The sequence below is a fragment of the Lynx rufus genome, unplaced genomic scaffold (assembly GCF_022079265.1).
Source record: "Lynx rufus isolate CCGP_SWC_20201006 ecotype Redwood Valley unplaced genomic scaffold, mLynRuf1.p SCAF_21, whole genome shotgun sequence".
NCBI classification, from domain to species: domain Eukaryota; kingdom Metazoa; phylum Chordata; class Mammalia; order Carnivora; family Felidae; genus Lynx; species Lynx rufus.
In genome coordinates, this window is record NW_025814836.1 from 7,577,843 (window position 1) to 7,603,928 (window position 26,086).

The window sequence follows — 26,086 nt, forward strand, 5'->3', positions numbered from 1 at the left end:
TCTTTTTTTGGTTTTTGTTTTTAAGGTCAACATCCCCAAGGTAGAATTCAGACCAAAAACATGCAATGAAACAAAAAGGGATACTGTATAACACAAAAGGCTGCAATTTGCAGAGGAAATATAATAATTGTGGTTATGAATGGTACACTGAACATTGATAGAACCTCCATCAAGCAGAGACCACATGTGAGGCAGGAGATGTGGAAAGAAGTGTACTAATTCTGGAGACCATGACAGCCACTCTGTATCCAAGACATGTGAAGTAGACAAAGAAGTATGCCCCGACATACCAGACTTTGTACCATGATAATAGAGAATACAACTTTGTTTCCAGAATACATGGAACATTTATGAAAGTTGACATCTATTAGGTTACAAAGAAAACTTCAATAAGTTCTTGCAACATAGAAATGATATAAACAATGTTATGTCATCACAATGCAATAAAACTAGAAGTTAATCATAAGATAAAAAACAAAAAGGCCTTTCAACTTGGAAAATCACAAGATTAAACTCTATAAATACATCAATCTATGGGATGCACATAAAACTGTGTCTCAAAAAAATGAATTAAACATCCAACTGAAAATCTTGGATAAAACAACCAAATAAACTGAGTGAGCAGAATGGCAAATAAGAGTAAGTTGGAAACAAATGAATTAGAACAGAGAAAAACAAAGAAGTAATAACAAAATGCTGACTCTTAGGAAAAAAATTCAAATGAATAAACCATTATCTAACCTAATTATGAGAGAGATAGGGTACAAATACACACAATAAGAAATTATAATAGGAAAATAATCAACAAAATGCAGCATGTTAAAAAAATTATTAGAAGTTACTTTTTACTATGCTATGGGAATAAATGTGAAGACCTGGATAAAAAGCGTACTTCTCTAGGAAAATGGAATTACCCAAATGGACCCCAGTAGACGCATAACATTTAAACAACCCAATTTCCACTGGAAAAAAAAAACAGAAAAATCTCCAGACCTATATAGCTTCTCACAGGAGAATTCTGTCAAATCTTAAAATAATGGATAATCTCGATGCTACTCATTCTACTGCCTAGAAAAAAAAAATGGAAACCTCAAGATTATTTGATAAAAGAAGCTTCCACACCAATCTCATTTAGGAATATTGATGTAAAATTCCTAAATAAAATGTCAGCAGAGAGAACCTTTTAAAAATTGGTTTTGGGATGACTGGATCACCGAATGGGAGAAACGCAATCTTTCCTCCTGAGTAGGAAAACACCCAGCCCGCATCCCTGCCCTCCTCCCTGTGTTTCTCCTTTACACACACTGCTACCACATTCACAACACTTCTGACACCGGATGTGTGAGGTTTTTCCTACACCAAGCAGTTCTTTAGCACGCCAGCTGTGTATCCTGCACTTTAACTCAGTTCTGACACTGTCTTCCTGGAGGTAGCATCACATCCCACAGCAAGTCCAGGTTGTCACCTGTCCTTCTGACAGATTGGCTATAAATCTGAGGTTTCCCTGATCTCCTCCTAGAATTAATCAATCAATTAATTTGCTAGAGCAGCTCACAGAACTCAGGAGAATAGTCACTTATGTTTATCAGTTTATTACAAAGTATGATAAAGAATACAGATGAATAGCCAGATGAAGAAATACATAGGACGAGGTCTGCCAGGGTCCCAATCGCAGGAACCTCTGCCCTCGCGGAGTTGGGGCACGCCACCCTACCAGTATAGATGTGTTTACTAACGTGGGTGCTCTTTGAACCCCATACTTTTGGGATTTTAAGGCTTCCTCATGTGGCCATGATGAATCATGCCTTCTATTTCTAGCCCCTCTCCCTTCTCAAGAGAATGAGGATTATGCTTTGTACTTTTTGATGACCAGCCTCCCATCCACAGCTATCTGGGAGCCCACCACGAGTTCCCCCATTAGAACAAAGACACTCTTTTTTTTTTAATGTTTACTTATTTTTGAGAGAGAGAGAGAGCATGAGAGCCAGGGAGGGGAAGAGAGAGAAGGAGACACAGAATCTGAAGCAGGCTTCAGGTTCTGAGCTGTCAGCACAGAGCCTGATGCGGGGCTCAAACCTGCGAACCATGAGATCATGACCTGAGACAAAGTCAGATGCTTAACTACCTGAGCCACTCAGGCACCCTCAGAACAAAGACACTCCAATCACTCAGGGAATTCCAAGGTTTTCAGGAGCCCTGTGTCAGGAATAGAGGTCAGAGATCAAATTAGCAAAAGAGGTCCCTAGTGCTCCTATCATTTAAGAAATTATAAGGGGTTTTGGAGCCCTGTGCCAGGAATCTGGGCAGAGACTAACATATAGTTTCATTATCTCAGAATAGCTATTTGGATAAAGATAAAATTTATTTACAGGCATGTATTTCAAATGGCTCTAGGTGCTAGTTACCACAAGTACTGGAATTCTTTTATACATGAATTCTTTTATACATGCAGGTAAGGAAATTATGATTCACAATCCAAAAACATCATTGAAAAAGATTGATAAATTCAAGTGCATTAGGGAAAAAAATCCCTTTTAGATGGGGGGTGGGGAACACCATAAGCAAAGGGAAAAACCAAATAATTAGCCAGGAAAAAGTAATTGCAACTTAGATCATGAACAAAGCTTATTTTTCCTAAAATATAAGGAATTAATAAAAATTGAAAGGAATAATAGGCACAAAATCTAAATAGAAAATAGGTAAAAGATGTGAACAGAGGGTTTACAGAGAAATACATGCAAATGGTCTTTTAAGTGTATGAAAAGATGTAAAAGAAATGTGAATTAAAACTAGCCTGAGATACCATTTCTCACTGCCAAGAATGGCATAGATCCAAGGTTGACAGCACTCTTTGTTGGTGAGGTTGTGGAGAACAACAACATCCTCCAAGCCCCTGAGGAGATGGACAGCCTGGACCCCAGTGGATCTGCCTTGACCCTGCCCCAGCCATCTACTTCCCTGAATTTACTTGGAAGACAGCACCTAAACACACACACACACACACACACACACACACACACACACACACACACACACACAAATACACACACATTTTTTTTTTCATAGCATATAGAGACCTGATTTTAATAGGTTTTCTTTTATATCCTTCAATAAGTTAATAGGTCTTTTTCAGGGGCGCCTGGGTGGCTCAGTCGGTTAAGCGGCCGACTTCGGCTCAGGTCATGATCTCGCGGTCTGTGAGTTTGAGCCCCGCGTCGAGCTCTGTGCTGACAGCTCAGAGCCTGGAGCCCGTTTCAGATTCTGTGTCTCCCTCTCTCTGACCCTCCCCTGTTCATGCTCTGTCTCTCCCTGTCTCAAAAATAAATAAAACGTTAAAAAAATTAAAAAAAAAGTTAAAGGTCTTTTTCTATAAAGGTCTTGTATTTTTACATTAGGTTGATTCCTAGGTATCTATTTTTGGTGACTGTCCAAGTGGCATTTCTTTGGAAATGACCTTTTGTCATAGTTGTTGAGTTGGTATATTGCTGTTCAGCAACCTTCCTGAGTCGTTTATAGACTCTTAGATTTTCCCCATGGACAGCATGTCCCCTGTAAATAATTCCAGGTGGATCTCATCCAATTCAATCCTCACTCTTTGATTTGTTGTGTTTTCTTATTTCTTTGGTTAGGAGTGACAGGACGGTGTTAGGCAGAAGCAGTGAGGCTGTGAATTCTTGTCTTGTTCCTTCCTGTGGGGCCATATCTAATGATCCAACATTATGATATTTTCTGTGGACACACTCTTCTGTTCACGAACACCTTTTCTGCTCATTTCCTTGGAGTTTTCCCCCCTCTTTAATTATGAATGAGTACTGAATTTTCTGAAATGTTTTTTCTGCACAATTGAGATGATCTTTTCATGTGGTGACTTATGTGATAGCATTAACAGCTTTTCTAATAGTAACCAATTTGACATTGTTGGGATGAATCAGTATTTCATCATGAGGTGTTTGCTTGGCAATTACTGGGTGCACTCAGCTACTGTTTCATTTAGGATTTTTGCATCTATGTTTATAAGTGAGTTTGGCCAAAATTTACCATTCTCATTCTTATTTTTTATTTTTTGGCTTTAGTAGAGAGGTTATTTTGGACCCGTAATATTCAGTTTTTTGGACACATGAGACAGATGATCTGTTCCTTGATGGTCTCGTTAAAGCTCACCTGTAACACCTTGGAGCCCTGGTGGGTTACTTGGTGGGCAGTTTCTGACTTTAATAAAGTCTATTCAGAATGCAGAAATAAACCTTGCCTCACTGGTGGGTTTCCTTCAACACTACCATTTTTCTTATTTGTGACTGTGTGAGCCCCACCCCAGGATTCTCCCAAGGGAATAAATAATAAATAGCCCTCTGGCCTTGCTCCCTGTGTTGGATGCTCAAAGTGGGAGTATGATTCCGTTTCCTGGGATTCAGCCTTTCCACTATCCTGTGAAGGTGGTGAATGCTGTGTGTGAGAGACACTGGTTCATTAAGAAAACAAGCATAGGGCATGCTTAGCTTCCAGGATGCTGGGGGCTACTTCCAGGTTCTGTCCAGCACATCAAGTCCCTGGAACATTCTGGAATTGGGGAAAGTGAGCTATCTTCCAGACATGGGCATGTTTTGCCTTCCTTTCTGTTCTTGTGCATGTCAGGCACATACCCTTTCTAGAAAATGCCTTGATGCCTAGCACAGAAATGCTGAGAAGCACACAGAAAGGAGAATGTTACTGACTGGCTGCCATGTATCTCTTAAACAGTGGAAAGTTGGGGTGGTTGGACCCACTTACCAGTCTGCCCCATCCTCAGTCTGCCACATCCATAGCTTGGGCTGTGGTCTCAGGCAGACCTCAGTTCAGTTGCCAGCTCTGACACTTAGGGGCTATGTGACTGCTCTGAGCCACATCATCTAAAGCTGACAAACTAGGAAAACGAAACAAAATAGATCTGTCTCAAAGGGTCTGGTGAGGCCAAGCTGTGGAGGCTTTTGTGAAGGGCTGCTGTGCCCTGGCTTGGTGGGTTAGCATCTTTCTCCCTTCTTTGGCCCCCTTTCCATCTCACTCAAAGGTGAGAGCCTTGTCCCTCTTGAGTGTTTGCCAAGGGAAGGTTCAGGTATGCCACCAGCTTGGTCATGTCGCTTACCCAGCTTAGCTTTGCCTTGCTGCAGAGTGGGAGTTGTAAGCATCATTCACCCTCACCATCACAGAGAGCAAGAAGATACCTGTGGCCACCTTTATTCAGGGTGGCCTACCATTCTGAGCTCTGGAGTTTTCTGAAACACAGCTGAGTGTTGTGAACTGTTGGGAAGGGGATGCCACCCAAAGTTCATGGGGCCAGGGACAGCTACAGGGCTTCCTACACCCTCTGGGCACATGGTACACCCTGGAAGGGTGCTTGGAGTATTTTAATGATGGGACCCTCAAGTCCAGCTGTTGGGCCATGAAGCCCATTCTGAGCCCACACAGTGAGCCATGACTGCTAATGTTCTGTAACATTCTAAGATTCTTTCTTCCCACCTTCCTTTAAATCATGAAAGCTATTTTGGCAGCTTGTGAGATGTAACAGCATCAACTGTGAGGATCTTTGTGGTCTGGATGTGAGGTTCGTGTCCCTTTGTGATAACCAGCAGGTCTGTCCTGTGGAATGGAGCAGCATGTGGTGTCCTTTTCTACAACCTGAAATGTAGCAGGCGGTTGAGAGGTTTCTGCTCCCACTGGGAGTTTGGGATACATCTTCCCAAACACTTGAACTGCTTAATGGTGCAAAGCATTTGATCAGGGCAAAGGCTCCTCACTTGCCAAATCAGGGGATGTTAAGATCTTAAAATCCTGTGGCCCTGACCCCCTCTAGCCACTGTGGCTTCACTGTGCCTGGGGTTGAGCAAGAGCTGCAGTCTGCTCAACTTTCCAGAAATTCGAGAGGAGAGCTCTGAGCGCCTGCCAGGGTGCACTGCCCATATCTCCCTATCCATACTTCCTGCCTGGCCCTGGGACTTCTGGCCTCTTACTCCTCTAACCCATCCCCTCTCCTCTCCTGATCTCTCCTTAGCTCTTCTTTTGTGGGTCCTGCCTGTGCCCCAGTTTTCCTTTCACTAGCCCTCTTCTGTCATTGGCCATTCTGCTCTGCCCCCCACCCCCTGTCCCTCAGCATCAAGTGGCCCTCCTGAGCCCTGGTCCATTTCTCTCAACGTTGAGAACGTCTAATGGAATTTCCTTTGGGCCTTTGTCTGTTTTGAGTCAGACAGCCCCTACCTGGCCAGGCGTATATCATTTGATTTGCCCGCCAAGTGTTTTTGGCACCTGCCCGTGGCAGGGGTTACAGGGCCCTTGAGCTTTGCAGGACCACCGGCCGTTGTCAGGGTAGCATGGCTTCTCTGGGAGTGCAGGGTGGGGAAGTTGGGGGGAACTCTTCTCCTGAGGGGGAGCCCTGTGTTTCTTCTTGTCAAATCCTCCTGATACTCCGTCCCATCTCTGTGGGCAGATGGCTGTGTGGGTCCAGTGTGGGTCCTCACTTGGCGGTCTTGGGCTCACTCCTGCCTTACCATGCGAGCCCTCCCCGGATGTCAGTTCCTGGAGCAAGTCTTGTGTTGGTTGGTCTATCCATTTGTCCATCAAACTCTAGTGGGTGGGCATATGCTGTCTGTGTCAGGAGGGCCGACCCCACCCTCAGTACCTGCTGCCCAGCCCCCACAGCTGTGCCACCTGAGGGTCACACTTGAACAAAAGTGGCTGCTAATAGTGTCAGTGTGTGGGAGGCCTGGGCTGGGCTCAGGTGCTGGTACAAAGTGGGGGATGTCTTGGCAGGGCCCACCTTCTCTCCTCGGGGGTGAGATGTTTGCTCTTCATTTTGGGGAGACCACCTTCAGCATCACTTTCCAATGCAGCTAAGAAGGATGGAAAGCGAGTTGCCTGTTTGTATCAGAAACAGGACGAGCATCTCCCCAAGGCCTCATCAGGGAAGAGCTGGGACACGGAAGGGGGAGACATAACGTCTCCTTGTGTTACCCACCCCAGGGTTTGGGGGGGCTACACACAGCTCTAGCATATGCTACAGAGCTGTGGGAGGAGTGGGTGACAGTCCTGGGTGGCTCAGGAGAGGTGAGGCTAAGGTGGCAGGGTGGGCAGGGATGTGGCCAGGAGTGGGCCAGACTCCAACCAGCCAGTTTGAGCCCGTGGAAAGGCTAGTGAGGTACAAGGGGCAACTGGATGGGGGAGACAGCAGGATGGACACTCTGTGATGGAGGACAGGCAGACTCAAGAGACTTCAGGGCACAGCTGCCCAAGGTTGCTTATGGCTCCTTGTGGGTTTCCAGAACCTTCATCATTGCTGCTTGTGGACTTTTCCTGTGGGGCCATTGTGAAGCAGAAAACTCTTCTGGAACCTTTCTCCTCCCCTGCATGTGTCCCAAGTGTGGTGGGCTCCTCTCAGTGTGGATGACTGCTCTGTGGAGACCTGGAGGGGCCATGGGCAACTGGGAGCTCCTGCTTCCCTGATGTCACCCGGGTCCTGGGCAGAGGCCAGACTTGCGTCTGGTCACCAGGCTTGGGTGAGCAGATGGTGTTCTCTGTGGCATGGTTTCTTGGGAGGGAGGCTCAGTGTAGGGTGAAATGAACCAGGATTCTCTGACCTTGTAGGCTTGGCTCAGGCTGTGACTCTGAGAAAGTCACCTACCTCTGGATTGTCAGGTCTAAAGCAGACAGGGGTGTTAAGACATGGTTTTGCTAATACTTCCTTGGGCCTTTGCATCAGAAAAAGAAAAAAGAGAGAGACAGAAAAGAAGATGGAGGAGGAGGAGGTGGAGAGAGAGGGAAAGAAGAAAGGAAAGACAGGAAAGAGAAAGAAAAGGCAAGCCAACACAACCATAGCCAGCCGATCACCAGAGCAGTGCATATTAATGAGGTCAATTAAGAGAACATTGCTGTCTGAGAGCTGCCTTGAGGTTTTCTGTAAGCACAAAAGTGTGAGCCAGGGTCAGAGCTGTCTGAGAGAGGGAGGTGGTACAGAAATGTTAGATGTAAATTATGCTATTTATCTTGCATGCTTGGTAGAATCCCACTGACCATTTAGGCCTGCCCTGTTGGTTTTGGAAAAGTAAAAAAGATCTGGTTGAGTTAAATGTAGTTTCTGCTAGATTTGGATTATGTAAGGCTTGACTAGCTGACCTGTCTTCACACTTGTAAAGAATTAAGGATTTTGTGTAAATCACAATGAACACAGCCTAGAATTTTGACACAAGGCAAGACTTACTGCAACATACCTGAGTTTTCATTCTGTTGCTCTGTGGGCTGGGCAAAGTCATGTTACCCCCCCTGGGCCTCAGTTTCCTTATCCGTTAAGACACTTGATGTAACAGAAAACCCATCTCATGGTAACATAAACTTTAGTTGTGTAATTGGAAAGTCTGGACGCATGGTTTTAGGCAAGGCTTGATCTAGCAGCTTGACCTTGGTATCATGGGTCCAGTTTCCTTCTCTCAGCCCTCTCTTCTTTTACATCAGCTTCATCCCAAGGCTGGTGTAGTAAGAATATTCTGATTGTGTCTGTTTCTGCTTTGACAATAGAGGACTTATATTAGGTTCCCGTAGTACTCCTGTCTTATTTACAGACTAGCCTTTGGAAAATAAATTGATAAGGTGGGACCAAAACAAAACAGCAAATTACTATGATAAAGCAAGAGGTGTTTGACAACCACCACCATCTGAAGGACACTTTGCTGATGTACTGAGAGCAAGCTTTCTCACCAGGCTGCCTGGGAACATTGCATGCCCACCTGTAGGGCCAGCATCCAGTCTGCTCCATAGAAGCACAATTAGAGACCTAAGTAATCGATCAGCCTTGATGATGAGTCCAGGTTGTAGTGTTCTTTAGGTAAGAATGAAAATGATAATGAAAGACATCATTAAACCAAAGGCAGCCTTGCATGTGGGTTAAAGTCCTGGCACCTAAAGGGCATGGGTTTATCAGGGTCGGGGAGAAGTTCATGAAACTGAAGTCATTGCCCATTGCCTACTCATGTCCTCACTCTGCAAGCTGGTTGTGGGATTCCCTTGTACAGACCCTGTAGTGACCACACTGTTCCCGTCTTTTGGTGGGCTTGGATTACCTGCCAGAAGTCTGAGGTTTGGTAGAACATGTCTGCAGACAGCTCCAGCCCAGCCCCCATCTCCCTGTGTGTTTTGCTCAGCTGTTGTGTGGGGAGGGAAACGCAGGATGATCCTTGCTTGAGTAGAGCCCTATTTTGAAATTGAAATTCATTTCTTTGCATTTGTTTTCTAGATGAGAGGCTGGTTGTTGGTGGTGTATGTGTGGTGAGTCATTGGTTTTAGTGTTGACATTGCTAAGGATCCTGTTCTGATGTGCAGTTTGGGGGCCAGTTTTGTTTCCTTTCAGCTTCTGCTGATATATTATTTTCTAGAATCTCTTCTAGCATACTTAGAAACCCAGACTCAACTTTAACTTTTCTCATAGAGGCTGCTGTGGGGTGCGGAAGCCCCCAGGGTATGTGGTACAGAGAACAGGTGACCTCCATGAGGACTCAGTCCTCACCAGTAGCATGTGAGGGAGCAACCCAGGGTGGGTTGGAGGGGCCTGGTCTGGGGACAGCTCTGAGGCAGCTGAGCTCCTTCACCCACGAGGTGGAGGACCTCTCTCCAGTGCCACCATAACAGAATCCTGTCTTTTGGGAAACCCATGACTGGGGAGGGATGTGCACAAGGGGGTTTCATAGTAGTAATGTGGGACTCTGTGACCCAGAGCACCCAGGCCACTCTGCAGCCTCTACCCCTGGGCCAGGGTCCTGCTGAGGTATAAGGGGTCCTGGGAGCCCCCTGACCTGCCCCAGGAACTTGTCTCTCTCTGAGTTACTGAGCTTTCTCTCTGAAAAATGCCACATCCTGGGAGAGCACCCCGACTTTCATGCTCTGCTGTGAGGTTGCTGCCAGCTCATTAGAGAAGGGCCGCCAAGGGCTGCAGAGGAGTCATGGGTGGGGGTTCTGGAACCTTTCCTACATACCAGGTGCTGTGCTGGGTGCCGTGAAGGCAGACCTGGGTCTGGGGTCCTCCCTCTGAGGGGCTCACAGTGGGTGGTAAACACATACCTGATACATTCCTTCTGGGGGCACTGGGGGATGGGTGAGAGAGGGAGTGGGGCTGGCTCCAGGGCAGCAGGGCTCCAATGGCTTTATAACAAGAGCCAGCATGAATTTCTCACTGAGTACCTGCTGGCACCTCCTGTAAGCCACACAGCAATCCCACCATGCAGGTTTACAAGCAATTCTTATTATCCCCATTTCATGGCCGAGGACACTGAGGCTTAAGATTACAGAGCTACTGAGTCCTGCTCCAGCACGCACCCCCGGGCCCCGAGTTGGCCTCTGTCTTGATTTCCTCCCAGGGAGGGCTGCTTTCTGTCCTGAAGGCTGAGGAGGGACTGAGGGAGCTATAGGATCCTGTGAGGCCTTCTCTGTTTCTCATGTGGCCTCTGAGGCTCAGAGCAGTGGGGGGGACACACTGTGGTCACAGCTCGTAAGCAGAGGCAGGATCTGAAGTTGGGCCTCAGACTCGGAAGCCTGGCCGTCTCAATGTCCCCTGCCATCTCTGGGGTGTGGGAGAACGGCCGGGGATGCTGTGTAGCTCGGTGCTCTGATACCTCTTTAGTGGGGTTCAGGGCCGAGCTTGAGGTGGCCGTGGCAGGGAAACCTGGGGGGTATCACGCCATGTGGGCTCCTGTCTGAGCCAGGCTTTAACTGGCTGGGGAAAGAGGGAGGCCCTGGGGTGTCCTGGTCCTGAGTGGCCGAGCCTGGCCTGTCCAGTCTGCCCGCCCTGCAAGGTGACAGCTGACACACGGGGGCGTCTGCCTGTCCTGCACCATCTCTGATGGTTTCACCGGCGCCTCCAACACCACACCGTTTCCCTCGCTCCTTCCAGTTCTCACCACGTCGTCTCCCTCCCTTTGTCCACAAGGGCCAGGCAGAGAGTGGTGAGTATTGAGCACAAGCGCAGCAGACCCAGATTCCCAGTGGCCATTTTCCCAACAAGTCAAGGTCGAAAGGAGAGCGCTACGCCCTTCTGTCATCTTGACAGTGGTTTTTGTTGTTGTTGCTTTTTTAAAGAAGGAAAGCAAGCAGGGAATATATATTAAGCATTATTGTTGCTTCAGCTGTCACTTCATAGCAAGAAAAGTGGTTGTTTCAATTAAAATGGATTTTGGACAGACTTCTTTGAATGAGTAAATTGCAGAAAACAGCACAAGTTGTGAGATGGGGGATTTAGGCTCTTAAAGAGGATTGAAAATAAGTGGTCTGAAGTACTTATGGTGGTTCCTGGGGATTGATATGCTTTGGTTCTGCCAGATGTAACTGGTTCTGACTGCTTTTACTGGATCAGTTGACTCTGACCAGCCCAACTGCTTATAAGGAATGCACGTTTTTTTTTTTCTGGAAGCTGAAGGCAGAGAGAGGAAGACAGATACAGAGAGACGTGATGGGGCCCAGATCCTGGCTTCTGGGCAACCCTGCCCTTCTCTGGTGGCATCAAGACCTGGGAGGAGCAGTTGAGGAGGTGGGCCACCCTGGGTGTTGCTCCCACATCCCCCTTATCCCTGCTGGCCTGCCTCTCAGGCTCAGGCATATTTTTAAAAATTATTTAAAAAATTTTTCTTTTTAATGTTCATTCATTTCTGAGAGAGAGAGAGAGAGAAAGAGAGAGAGAGAGAGAGAGAGAGAGAGAGAGAGGGCGAGGGGCCAGAGAGAGGGAGGCACAGAATCTGAAGCAGGCTCCAGGCTCTGAGCTGTCAGCACAGAGCCTGACACAGGGCTTGAACCCACAAACCGTGAGATCATGACCTGAGCTAAAGTTGGGTGCCTAACTCAGGCCTGAGCCACCCAAGGGCCCCAGGGCATATTCTCCCTTAGCCTAACAAGACTCCCTATTTTAATGTGAATAGAGCAAATCCTGCCTCCTCTCCCCACCTCTGACAACGTCCCATGACTTTCCGCCTTAGATGGCACTTTTCTACGTTCCTTATGCTCCTGAGGAGAGAAGCTATTCCTTGGTCACCCAGGAGGGTGATGTGCCTTCCTATCATCTTCCCTGTCTTTTACCATCCACTGTTTCTGCCTGTTAGCCAGTGTTGACCTAACTCAGCAATTTTGGATTAAATTTTCATTATAAAATATTTGACATACAGAAAGGTAAAAAGAATTATGTACCTGAACACCTGTGTATCCACAACCCAGTTAAAGTAAAGAATATTGTTATATTGGTTGTACTTCTGTGTAACCAATTATGCCAAAACTTACGGCGTAAAACAGTGAGCATTTGATACTTCACACATAGAGTCCATCTGGGAGCAGCGTGGCTGAATGATTCTGTCTCAGGGTCAAGGTGTGGGCCAGGGCCATAGTCATCTTGAGGTATGAGATGACTTTTTTTTTTTATTTTATTTAAAATTTTTTTTTAATGTTTATTTATTTTTGAGGGGTGAGGGACAGAGGGAGAGGGAGACACAGAATCCAAAGCAGGCTCCAGGTCCTGAGCTGTTGGCACAGAGCCCATTGCGGGGCTCGAACTCACAAACCATGAGATCACGACCTGAACTGAAGTCAGAAGCTTAACTGACTGAGCCACCCAGGCGCTCGTGGAGGATCCGCTTTTGAGATTCTTCACATGGCTGTGGGCGGGAGGCTTCTGTTCTTTTCCATGGGGTCTCTCCACAGTGCTCTCTCGCAACATGGCGGGCAGCTTGCCTCAGAGCGAGTGATCCAAGAGTCTCGAGAACCCTGCCGTGCCTTTATGACCTAGACTCCTTAGCCACACATCATCATCTCTGCCTTGTTCTGTTCTCTAGACCCAAGTTATTAAGCCCGGTCCACACTCAAAGAGAGGGGAATTAAGCTCTACCTTTTGAAGGGAGTGAAAAAGAGTTAGTGGACATACTTTAAACTGTCATAATTACCAGTATACCTGGAGGCCCTTCCTGATTGCATTTCTTTGTCTCCCATGCAGAGGTATTAGAGTTATTAGAGTTTTGGTGCATGTTTTATCTTACTGCATTTGTCAGTGTCACTATGCCAGTTCTTTTTGCATGTTTTTAAGCATTGTATAAATCATATCAAATTGTGTGCGTGTGTGTGTGTGTGTGTGTGTGTGTGTGTTTGTAGCTTGCCCTTTTTTTTTTTTTTTTGCCTCACATTATATCTGTGAGTTTCATCCACGTGAAAATGTAGCTGGACCTTATCCCTTTTCACTGCTGTGTGGCATTTCATTGTGGGAACATAATACACTCTATTCTTTCTCCATTGGTGGATGTTCAGATGGTTTCCAGTTTCTTGCTGCTGCAAACAAGGCTGCTAGGAATACTCATGTGTGTGTCTCTATGTGGCCATGAGCTGGATTTGTCTAGAATATGTAGCAAGGATTGGAATTGCCACAGGATAGAATGTATGAATCTTTACATTTTCTGGAAGTGGCCACGTTGTTTTCCCAAGTGGGCCTACTAATGAATGTTCCCACCAGTGGTGTGTGGGCTCCCCTTCCCCTCGTCCTTGATGCCTCTTGGTATTATCAGATGTTTTTTAATTTTTGTCAGTCTGATGGGTGAAAGTGGCCTCTGCAGGGGGTCTTAATTTGCATTTCTCTGCCTATCAGTGAGGTTGCACCTCTTTTCATGGATTTATTTTCTTACATTGATGTATATTTATTTCATGTATTTTTTATTCTGTGAATTACTGGTTCATACCTTTTGTCCCTTTTTTGAATTTTCTTATCCATTATTTCATCCTTCATCTGATTTATGTATTGTAAACATCTTTTCCCATTTCTTCCTACCAACAAAATGTGGGATCTAAGAGCATGGGTTCTTGGGCCACGCTGCCAGGATGAAGTCCCAGCTGCAGAATTTCTTGTGTGGCCTTAGGCACACCACTTAATAACTTTTGTGTGCCTTTTGTGTACAGATGAGTTTCCTCATCTGTAAAATGGGGGTGATTAAAAGATTCACATCTGTGAAACAGTTAGTGCCTGTTTCAGTAAGCATGGTATGGGCCAAATAAACCCGGATGTGCCCTGCATGGTCATGCCAGACCACGTACATGCATCATCACCTTGCCCAGAGCTTTCTCGAGCACTGTGTCCTCATTTGATAAGATTGGCTGGCAGTGCTTCTCTCTGGCTCTCAGCCGTCTGGATGACCCTCCCTTCAGCATCCCTGAGCTGCTTGAATAGAACACGAAATCCCAGCCTCCCTCCAGGGGACGTGGGGGAATTGGAAGGCAGCAGACTCCTTGCAGCAAAAATAGAAGCCTCATTTGCCTAGGAGAGAATAATAATGAGGAGAGCCCTGCAGATGCAGGCTTGGAAGGCGCCTCTGAACCCTCCCCTGCATCTCTTGGGTCTGTGCAGACCTGCCTGAACCCTCCCTGCCAGCCCTCCCTTTGCCCTTCACCCTTGTCTCTTACGGCACCACTTTTGGCTGTCACATGGACAGCCTTGGCACTGCGTTCTGGTTTTCATACCTCAGTGTTGCACTTTTCTCTCATTCCACAAAGCCAGACAAGAACTCCAAACACAGGACTCTGTTTAATACCAAGAATCATCAGAGAAACAGGTCAGATGTTACAGGGTAAATCTGGGAGCCCTGGGAGCCATGTGTCTGTCCACGGAATGCCGTCAGCTGCTCAAGGGCAGATCTATTGAGATTAAAACACGGTTGGATCTGGTCACCTTTAGTTTCAACCCCAACATGAATAAATTAGATCAATACTGATGTAAGGAACTCTCAGGTTGATTTGGTAGAGCCTCAGAGGATTTTACATAAAAGCAAATGTGGGAAAATTAAGTTAGCGATATTGGATGTTAGAGCCAGTTTTAGTTTAGAGCAAATTTCTAGTTTTGAAATGGATCGAAATAATCCATGTCTGTACCCCCAACTCTGCCGTTGGGGTGGCCTCACGGGCCCCACGGAGAGGAAACAAATAATCACCTTGAAAGAACAGTCCCTATTGTGGAAACTAATCACGTATAGAGAGTCTCTGTGTTGGAATCGAGCAGGGAATGAGGATCTTCCCAAACCAAGGAATCTGGTGGTAGAATGTGGCTCATTCTCCATGGCCTGTCACCTCCAGACTGAAAGATAAGCTTACATGAATGGAGAGTTTTGGCCATTTCATTGGCAGCAATTTGTAGGTGACTCCTAATAATTAATTCTTTTTAATAGCATTTTTAGAAGCCACCTTCTCAGATGAAACCATTGTTGTTTAAAACTTCAAGACCTTTGAAGACAGAGTTTTAAATCCAGTTTGTTCCCAAAACATTTGCTCAAACAAGAATCTCAAGGTTTGAGCTCTTTATTCTAAAGATGCAGCTTCCTGCCCAGGAGAAAAATAATACATGCTGGTGTTTATAAATGGAGTTAGTCGCATTTGAAGACTTTACCTTGCAGCTAGTAGGGGGCTCAGTTATTCAGAATTTTGAGATTTTTTTATTTGTAAACAGTCTATTCATGTCCACTCAAGCTGGAAAATCCTCCAACCTTACCATCACTGCCCACCCCCCTCCCCTTCCCCAGCCCCCTTCCCACCATAACCTGGGCTACATCCTTTTGTTATCTGGCTCTGAGGACCTGGAGCCCCTCTCTGAGCCCAGCTCCTGTTTTCTCACTGTAATTGGTCTGGGGCCAGTACTTGAAATGGTTCCTTAGGGACCTCTTACTTTCCCTTGGAAGGACTCTGCTGTGCCCAACTGAGCACTGTCCCTGTGTGTCCTTCTCTTCAGGAAGTGGCAGACCCCCTTTGCCCCAGCCTCACGTTAAACCTGGGGAGCATCCTCACCCCCACAAAGTCCTATCCTGTGGTTCCAGCCATACCTGTGGGAATGCTGGGCTGTCTCATGCCGCATCCCCCTCAGGGCAGCTTGGGGGAGCTACAGTCCCAGGTCCCAGGAGGCCTCCTCACTCAGCAGCTTATCTGCCAGATGCTGACCTCTGCCAGCTGCCTGTTCCGCTCTGTGAGACAGCCCAGTGCAGATGAGCCCCATGGTCACCTGGGCTGGCCCATGAAGGCCACGTGCTCTCTGTTATGCAGAGGTGTTGACAGTCCCATAGAATACCTGGCTTTGCAGCCACTGGGCTGGTACTAGAAAGAGCTACACTCAAGCTGGCTACAGTGTGCAGCTGGTGCACTCTGCCTGTGATACACCCTGACCCTTCCCCTATTATTCTGGCCACTGTGCTCTGTGCAGACCCTTCCCAGCCCTCTCCCAGGTCCTCTGCTCACTGTGACCACAGTCTTCCATCAGCATGTATTTCGTTGAATCTGGGTTATTATTGCTCATCAAATTCTACTTGTTCTACAACCCAACCCCAATATACCATAAGATCCCCAAACCCGCGTACCCAGGGCCCAGCCTCTTGCAAAGTGCTGGGTTGCCTCTTTGGTTCAAGGAACTGTAGGTGTAGCTCTCAGGTCTGCTGGAGGAAGAAATGCTAGTATGACAGTGGGGTGGTGATACTGCTGTGCAGGTCCCCGGCCAGTTTGTAAGGCTCTAAGATCAGCCTTCCTGCCTCTGTGCTGGACACATCCACCTCTGTCCGCCTCTGAGCCAGGCATCCTCCCAGGACACCTTCCAAGTCTGAGAGTCCACGAAACTGTGAGTGTTGCCTTAACTTTGCCAAGAAAGTGTTTATACAGATTGATTGTGACACCTGCTTCCCCCCAGCACAGCATCGGCCTGTGTGTTCCAGGGCTCGCATCTCCTGCTTTGGGTGGAGGCTAGCACGTGCTGCTCTATCCAGGCTCATCGAGGTTCTCTTAAGTAGCTTCCTGTCTCGGGCCTCCTCCCCGACCACCTGAGTCACTAAGGAGCCCTGAGGATGGTTTGTGGATTTGGGGCCTCCCATCGCCTCCCCTGACATAATATCAAAGGCAGTCATCAAATTTATGAACCGTCCACTCTAGGCAATATTTAGGATTTCTGTTTACCTCCTGAGTGTCTGAAAACGTGGCATTTCAAAGGCTCTGTTTGATCAGAAATCCAATTGATTGCCAGGAATGTGCATGCCGCATAATAGAGAACCCACAATGGCAGGTTGCAGTGGGCATCCTGGGAGAAAGTTAATTAATCCTGAAACCAAATACCAACTGCCTCAGCAACAGCAGTCATAAGAGAGCCGAGCCTTGTGGTATTTGAAGTCAGGCTGCTGGAGGGCTCTTTATTGGAAGTATTCTCTGTGCCTGAATTCTGCTGTGGATTCAGTGCCTCAGGCCAGGGCCTGCCTTTCCTTCTGTACTTGGTTCCAAGGTCTGGGGTCTCTGGACCCTGGAGAATCCAGTTGTCAGCATGCAGACAGAAAGAGCCTTCATGGCATCTCCCAGGCTCCTGTGGCTTTGTATTTCACATCTCCCCTGGGAAGCTGGAATACATGATAACCTCCCCCTCTCCTACTCCCCCCACCCACCCGAAATAACTTGTGGGTGGGCCAACAACTTGGAAAGTGGAGTGTTCAAATCTTACAGGGAGACCTGTGTACTTCATTTACACCCTGAGGCTTGCTAAGAAGTAGGATGATTCCAAAAATGATTGTGCATTGCCTGAAGAATAGCAGACTCTCAGATTTCTGTCTAATCACAAACGGCCAAGATGAACAGGGGAAGTAACCTGGCCCTCAATGCCTCCAGAGAGGCTAGAAAAGAGGATGGGATGTGTGTTTGGCCAAACGTGGCTGAGAAGAAAAGCGTGGCTGTTCCGAACTTGTAGGTGACCCTTTGTGTTCATTCCAGCTGCTGGAATGGAGCAGGCCCTCCCTGGATGTGCCTGGCCAGGTGAGGGACTCAGAGCCAGCAGGGACCAGCTGACCCCCAAGGACCTTCCCAGGTCTCGGTGCTCGTGACTTTGTTGGTTTTTTTAAGGTAAACTGTCTGTCCAGAGACACAGTTCACCAAAATAACACAACCCTGCTTCAGCCAATGCAGGCAAGGGGCCCTGAGAGGACAGGGAGAGGGCACTGCTGCACGGAAGAGAAAATTCATATTTTTCTTCGGAGAAAATGGAAAGTGGTGCTGGGTCCAAGTGGTAGGTGACCTTGCTATTGAGTTAAAAAGCTGCTGGGGAAATTAGAGAAGACAGACATGAAAAGAATGCTAATGAATAGTGGTGGACCAGAGCCCGGAGCCCTGATTCCTCCACCGTCCATAAGGGGTACTTGTGTGATGCCTATAAATAGACATTTAAAAACCGATTCTAAATTGAATTAAGATGTGGGCCTGTTTCCTCCTATGGAAAAGCATTAAGTGCAGAGCTCTGCCTTTTTTCCAAGGCAGTTTGGCGATTCTGTGCCTCTGTTGGGAATCTGTGTGGAGCATGTGGGGGATGCTCGGGCTACCTATGAATGAGACACTGTCCTCTTGGGAGACTTGCAGACTGAGGGCAGGCAGAGAGAGAGAAAAAGAGCGAGCAAGCGAGTGAGCTGGGGCTCCTTCCTCCAGGTGGAGCAGGGAAGCCCAGCTGAGCCTGAAGGCAGGCTCCGAGTTTCCCTGAGCTGCTTCTGGGCTGGGAAGCTGGACAGCTTCCCAGAAGCTGGCAGAAGCTGGACTTGTGGGCAGAAGGACACTTCCATAGGCCCACAGTGGCTCTGGACAATGCAGGTAGCTGTAGACCTCTGAGAGGGGAGGGGAGGACACCGTGGACATGTGGGGAGAATTCCAGCCTGTGCTAGTAGACCAAGGCTTCTAGGCTCTTCCATGCAGCCCTCTTGATCAAAACTGCTAGAGTGGGGGATTCTGGGAGAGGACCAAGGTCTTTCTCACTGACCTGCTTGAGTTCACAGAGCCAACTTGTAGCAGAGTGCAGAATGGAGGCCCTGTCTTACGACCACCAGTGAAGTGTTCTTGCCTCTGGACATAGCATTTAGTATGTGCTGTGACCCTGAAATCACCTCTTTTTGGAAGTCCTGGGATGGTGGCACTTGGGGGTAAAAAAGGAAATACTGTTTGATGGTAATGTGTTCCCAGGCAGCGTTTTGGGGGCTTTGTTGTGCTTTCCCAGCCACATTTAAGATCGAACTTATTGTCTACTTTTGCACATGATGAAGCTGAGGCCGACAATGTAAAGGGGATTTGAAAGGCGACCAAAGGGGCGCCTGGGTGGCTCCATCAGTTGAGCATCTGACTCCTGGTTTCTGCTCAGGTCATGGTCTCACACTTCTTGGGATGCAGCCATGCTGTCAGCGCAGAGCCTGCTTGGGATTCTCTCTGCCTTTCTCTCTGTCCCTTCCCTGCTTTCACTCATGCTGTCTCTCTCTCTGTCAAAAGAAATAAATAAACTTAAAAAAAAAAGGCAGCAGAAAGCACCATACCCTTTGGAAGAATTTGAACAACTGTGTGAATGTCAAGTTCCCTCTGAGCAGAGACCAGCAGATTACAGATATACAAATGGCTTGGCCAAAAGGGAGGTACCTGTAGCCTTCTAAGGGATAGCTAGTCGTCTTTAAAAATGTCTGAACTAGAGGCATCTGCAGTGGGCCAGTTTGGGGTGGCAGGGAACTCCCCCAAATTCCCTAATTAAAACCCACTCCTAGAAATGTCTGTCTAGGGAAGTGAGAATGACTGTCAGTTTTCATTAAAAAAGTGTCAACCCTGGTTCCAGGTTAGACCTTTGTGATAAAGTAGAAGCCAGTGTCTGCCTGTGCCAATAGCAAGACCATTTTACCTTCCCCCCTAGGAATGATGTCATCCCCTGTGACTTCAGGATCAGACTGAAGGTGAACTGTCCAGCCAGCACAGCTATTCATGAAATGCTATGCTCTTAGACCTTCTGTTCCCAGCAGACAAGGACCTGGGGAAGAGGCTGCCATTGCTGTGGTTTTGAAAGGAACAAAGACGTTCCTTTATAACGCATTCTGTCTTTAGCCAAATTGGAGGGAGAAGAGGAATTAAAAAAAAAATTAATTCCAGTATGGTTAACATACAGTATTGGGAAAAGAGGAATTTTGATTGGATATATAAGACCAATAAATCCCACTCCTCTTGCACCATCCTGGGCTTCCAGCTTCTCTGGGTTGTCTGCTGCCCCTACCTTGAATTCCTGATCTAACCCAGGACCTTGCCTTGAGCCCTTGAACCTATTAGACTTTCTCTTCAGCTTTCATTTGCAAAGCTGTCTCTCTGTCCAAGAGGAGTGTGAAACCTGATGGCCTGTTTTCTGTTCTCTTTTTGACACCCCGTTGCCCATGAGGAGGGGTGGGCTGTGAATCTGGGCAGAGGAAATGAGCAGTGGCCCGCTTTCCTTTCTCTTTCTTTTAATCTGTCTTCATCTCCCCAGCCCCCACAGGCACACCTACCTCCCTCTGAAAGTGTCCCAGAATACCGGTTCTGCACACTAGTGGGGTCAAGCTTTGTTGTGGGGAAATGCATATTCATGAGGGCTTTGAGGAGCTTCATTAAAATGCAGAGGCCTCTTCTTCCAGAGTGATACACAAGCCATTGCTTTATTTGCCCAACATGATGTTCTTAAGGCAATAACTATGTGAGGAATGGCTAAAGAAACATTTTAATTATTTGTTTCTGGTCATTTGTGATGGTCTCATTAGAATGAGAACCGGTTCACTTTTACAGGTAATTCAAAACCTCTCACTCGTTCAGATGTCTATACTTGCAGGAGCGCTATGTGATCACCCGTATCTTTTCTGAAACCCAAGTAATTTCCTCTATTTCCTTCTGTTTTATTCCAGAAAGATTTCATCACCAGGAGGTTTTGGGGGACATTACCAACCCACTTGTTTTCGGTAAGAAATATGAGGTCGCCTTGCATGGAGTGCGGTTTTGCTTCTGACATGTGTGAAATGGAATTATTTTCCTCGAGGGATGCCACACTTCAGGTGGATCTGGGCATCTGCCACGGTTCTTTATTTCCTGGGATGCTGGGATGTGTAATTCAGTGCGAGCCTCCACACAGGGAGTCTGAGGCTGGGGCTTGATTCACAGCCAAGGAGCCCGTGAGCACTGGGCTCACTGCAGAGTGCTTATATTGCCTAGAATGGACGTCTTTCCCTGTCACCCCTGAGACAGCAGTATCACAACCCCCCCCCATCCCCTCCTCACTATACTAGTGCTTCTGAAAACTGTAGTCCAAACCAGCTTCAGTCATTTATTTGTGAAACTCTTATCTAGATTCCTATTTATATAAAAAAATCAATGTATATCACCAACAATAAACGCCATTTGCAACCTTTCACTATCAAACTTGGGCGACATTGTGTCTAATTAGAAGTGCACCACTGTGAAATATCAGGACGCCAAGAGGAAGACTCTAACTTTGATCCGAAAGAGCCCTCCTAATCTTCTCAGGGATGAGGGATGGCTCCGTGTTGCTATTGCCCTGTGGGTGAAGCTATTCTGCGGCCCTGATCCCCCTGACCCACGGTCAGCCCTTGGCTTGATCTTGCCCCATAGGACCTGTAGCAGCAGATTTGCATAGGTCTTTGTAGCCCCAGTGCCAGCTGGCTGCCTGGTAGAGGGGACACTTGTAGGAGATTTGTTCTGACTAAAGATGAGTAGGTGTTCTTTTTCCTGGACCAAAGATACCCTAGTGGCTGGGTTGTGGAGAAGCTGGTGTATGGGTTGGGGTATGTTTGGAGAGCAGGGTGGAGAGGAGACTGTTGTTGGAGGTTAGGCAGCTGGGGACCAGGAATTGTCTCTGTGTCTTGATGCCAGAGCAGGTCTGAGCTTCTGATGGATTCCGTGGGTTCTTATGCATCCATGGGCTTGGATAGGGCAGCACTGGTCAGCAGTCCAGAGTGTCATATGGAGGGAAGTAGTGGCTTGGGGACTTCCAAATGAGAGAAGTAATTTGGGATTTCCCAGTGGGGAAGTTCTGTGCCAATCTGAGGATAAAGATGAAGATCAGAGGGGGCAGAGTTGGGATACCAGAGCCTCAAGACCGGGTCCCAAACCACCGTTTTGCCTCTGGGGCAGTAGGAAGACACAAGGCCTGCTGTTTGGAGCTACCGAAAGAGCCTTCTTTTGTAAGTCAAGGCAGCTGCCTTTATTTTACTTGCTAATCCAGCCTCTATCCTACATTAGGTAACTCCCCATAAGCACTGTGCCGTTCATGGGCAGGAATTCACCTCACATTGTATTGGGGATTTTTGTTGTCACGCATGTCCTGGCTGGATTGTGTGGTCACTTTGGGGGTAGGGAGGGTGGCACATTCATAAGGCATTTAAGAGTTAGAATAATCAGCCCCTCTCCAAGGAAGTAGAGGGGGAAATGTTGCAGGAACTGCATGACTTGTAACGCATTTGGGTATAAGAATAAATGAGTATTTTTCTAACTTTTCCTTAATTGTCAGTCTTTAATGTTTATGAATTTACTTCTATGCTCTCAACGAGGCCTTTTCGATCTCGTTTGCTTTTTTAAAAAATGTTTATTTGTTTTATTTTGAGAGAGGGAGGGAGGGAGGGAAGGAGGGAGGGAGGGAGGGAGAGAGAGAGAGAGAGAGAGAGAGAGAGAGAGAGAGAATGTGAGCAGGGGAGGGGTAGAGAGAGGGAGGGAGAGAGAGGAAATCCTAAGCAGGCCCTGCCAGTAGCACAGAGTCTGATGAAGGGCTCGAACAAATGAACCACAAGATCATGACCTGATCCAAAATCAAGAGTCAGATGCTTAACTGACTAAGCCACCCAGGCACCCCCTGTTTGATTTTCTGTTTAGACTCATTTTTTTGGTTATTTATTTATTTTTGAGAGAGAGGGAGGGGGAGAGAGAATGAGCAGGGGAGGGACAGAGAGAGGAGAGAATCCCAAGCAGGCTCCACACTGCCAGCACAGAGCCAGATGCAGGGCTCAAACCCACAAACTGTCAGATCATGACCTGAGCCCAAATCAAGAGTCAGCCCAAATCAAGAGTCAGATGCTTAACTGACTGAGCCATCCCATATAGTAGATTTCTCAGCTACCCTTAGCTATGAAAATACTGAAGAATTTTAGGGGATACTGGGAAGGGAGGAGATTTTTTTGCAATTGGCAGCAAGAGTAGCTTGTGAAGAGAGATGTTCTTATGGGGAATGGGTCTCACAAATTGTGGTGACATTCAGATCTTCTGGGAGCCCAGGGTCAACCAGCCACTGCAGTCCATCCAGCCTCTCAGAACTGTCCAGCGTGAAATTGGCCTCTTGAAGTTTTATCTAAATGAAACCGGGGCTGTCGTTGCTTTTTGATGGAACCGCAGGGCAATTCTGTTTGTGCCTCTAAGGTATAAGGTATTTTTTTCTTTTGAGCCCAAAAAAGACCTAGTGGGATTTTTACGTATCCTGAAAGACTATTAGAGTATCAAAGTCAGCTGCAATAGACAAGACGTCTCGCTCTCTTTCCGATTGTGCTCGCTCATCTGCAGTGTAATGGGACTGCCATTTAAGTGAATACACTCGTCATGATTCTCTGCAGCTTCCCTGCAGAAAAGCGTATTTCTTCTGTGAGAGAAAAGTGGCAATGAGATGGATATTTTTAAATGTCAATTATTGCTGGAATGAATCTCTGTGAGGAGAGCTGCAGAGAGAAGAGACTGGGGTTTATTTATTTTTCTACTGCAAATGAACCACTCTGTAGCATCAGAATACTAATACCCAGAGTCTATGCCTGACATCTCCTTCTAAAATAATTTGGTGAATATGCTTCCGCTTATGGTAAAAGTTGGGGGCTGTGTCCCATTTTTTTTCCCCTGGGGGGGATTAAATCCTAGGCCTCAGTATTCTAGGATATCAATCCTATGGGCTGTTGATCTCTACAGTGTTTGGATTGTAATTACAGTTGACCCTTGAACACCATGGGTTAGGGATGCTGACCCTCATATAGTTGAAAATCTGCATATAACTCTTGACTCCCCAGAAACAACCACTAATCACCTATTGTTGATTGAAAGTCTTACCGGTAACTTAAACATTCAATTAACACGTATGTAAATTTTTTTTATGTTGTATGTATTATATACTGTATTCTTATAATAAGCTAGATAAAAGAAAATGTTAAGAAAATCATGAGAGAAAGTACATTTACAGTACTGTCATATTTATGAAAAAAATAATCTGCCTAAAAGTAGAACTGTGCAGTTCAAACTCATGTTGTTCAAGGACCAATTGTATATAAATTTAGTGATTTCCTGAAGGAATGGTGGAAAGATTAATAAGGTGTGTTTAAATCATGGGCAGTCTCAGAAAATATGTTAAATTAGAAGATGTTGCATTCGCAAAAATTTTTACGATTTTTGGTAATGTCAGCATGCTCTTGCCCAAGTGTAAACACATCAAATGCTGTGTAAAAGCTGACCAAGAATTATTTTAAAATACAAGATCCAGGGGGGAGCCTGGATGGCTCAATCGATTAAGCATCTGACTCTTGATCTTGGCTCATATCATGATCTTATTGTTTGTGGGTTCGAGCCCTGCATCAGGCACTGCACTGACAGTGCAGAGCCTACTTGGGATTCTCTCCCTCTCTCTCTGCCCCTCTCCTGCTTGTGCTTGCTCGCTTGCTGTGTCTTTCTCTTAAATAAATAAACACACATTAAAAAAAATTATAAGATCCAAAGAAAGGCAGTGAAATTCCCAGCTACTAGACATTAAAAGAAAACACAAAACTGGAATGTTAAGGGGAAGCTGGCATAAAGGTGGGGCAGTGAGGTTCCTGATAGAAGGTTGCAATTAAGATTGTGTGATATTTGTGGGATGAGTGGGGCCGGATGGTGAGCCTAATAACAAACTCTCACATGTACAGGAACACAGGAGGTGGCAGAGATATATTATTGACAAGGTGGGAAGTGATGCAGGACAACTGGTTGTCCACATGGGAGAAGCTAAAATGGTATCCCTACCTCACAGCATACACACAAATAAATGCCAGTAGAATTAATGACTATAAAGGACAAGATGTTAAATTGTATACAAGAGAGTTTTTTATATGTCCCTGAGGTAGGAACAGGTAAGACATACACACAGGCACAGAAAAGATCAGTTAATTAAACAGCAATGTTAGCAGCTTCTTTAAGAGCAGGGACACCATATAAAGGTTTAGAGGGGCCTGGGTGGCTCAGTCAGTTGAGTGTCTGGCTTTGGCTCAGGTCATGATCTTGTGGTTCGTGGGTTTGAGCCCTGTATCGAGCTCTGTGCTAACAGCTCGGAGCCTGAAGCCTGCTTCGGATTCTGTTTCTCCCTCTCTCTCTGCCCCTCCCCTGCTCTTTGTCTGTCTGTCTGTCTCTCTCAAGAATAAAAAACATTAAATTTTTTTTAAAGGTTTAAAACAAACTATCACCTGGAATAAATATCTGAGATGTATTTATTGTAAGGGATTAGCATTCTGTCTGTATAATAAGGAACTCTTCCAAATCAATTAGAAAAAGACAATGTAATTGAAAAAAATGAGCAACTGATATGAAGAAGAAGGAGGTGGGATGATAATGTTGGGGATGCCTAAATGGTGTGTTCATGGATGTTTGTCACGTTACTCTGTACACTCACTTTTGTGTATTTGAGAAAGTTGATAAAAGAATAGGTTCTAGTGCACAACTCACTGTAGACCCACACAAACCTCTCTGCTCCTGTGTCTGTCTGGCAGGGCAATCTTGCTCCTATGTACTAGCTAATCCTCTGACTCGACTGGAACTGCTGACTTCTTAGGCTCCCCTTCTTATGGGTAGTTCTGCATCCGTCTTGTCATTGAAATAGTTAGGGTTTCTTTCTTTCTTTTTTTTTCTTCCCAGCTTTATTGAAGTGTAACTGGTAAACAAAGTGCACATATTTCATGCATACAGTTTAGGGAGTTTGGACATATACATACATTCATGTTACTATCACCACGACTTATCATTACCTCCAAAAATTTCCTTGTGTCCCTTTGTGTTTTGTTTGTTTTATAGGAAGAACACCTAACATGAGATGTACCTTCTTAAAAAAATTTTTTTGAGTACATAATACCTCGCTTAGCTATAGGCATTATGTTTCATGGCAGTTCTCTAGAACTTACTCGTCTTGCGTAACTGAAACTTTCTACCCATTGAACAACTTCCCATTTCTCCCTCCCCTCTGCCCCTGCCAACCACCCTTCTAGTGTCTACTTCTATACCTTTGAGG

The 26,086-nt window shown here is 46.3% G+C and overlaps 1 protein-coding gene across 1 annotated transcript in view; it reads left to right on the forward strand.

The window, feature by feature from the left end:
* Positions 1 to 26,086, forward strand: part of APBA2 (amyloid beta precursor protein binding family A member 2) — a 223,780-nt gene that overhangs the window by 75,303 nt on the left and 122,391 nt on the right. The window contains exon 2 of the mRNA XM_047086754.1: positions 20,700 to 20,753. The gene's annotated coding sequence lies outside the window, so the exon portion shown is untranslated. The remainder of the gene's footprint in view (positions 1 to 20,699; positions 20,754 to 26,086) is intronic.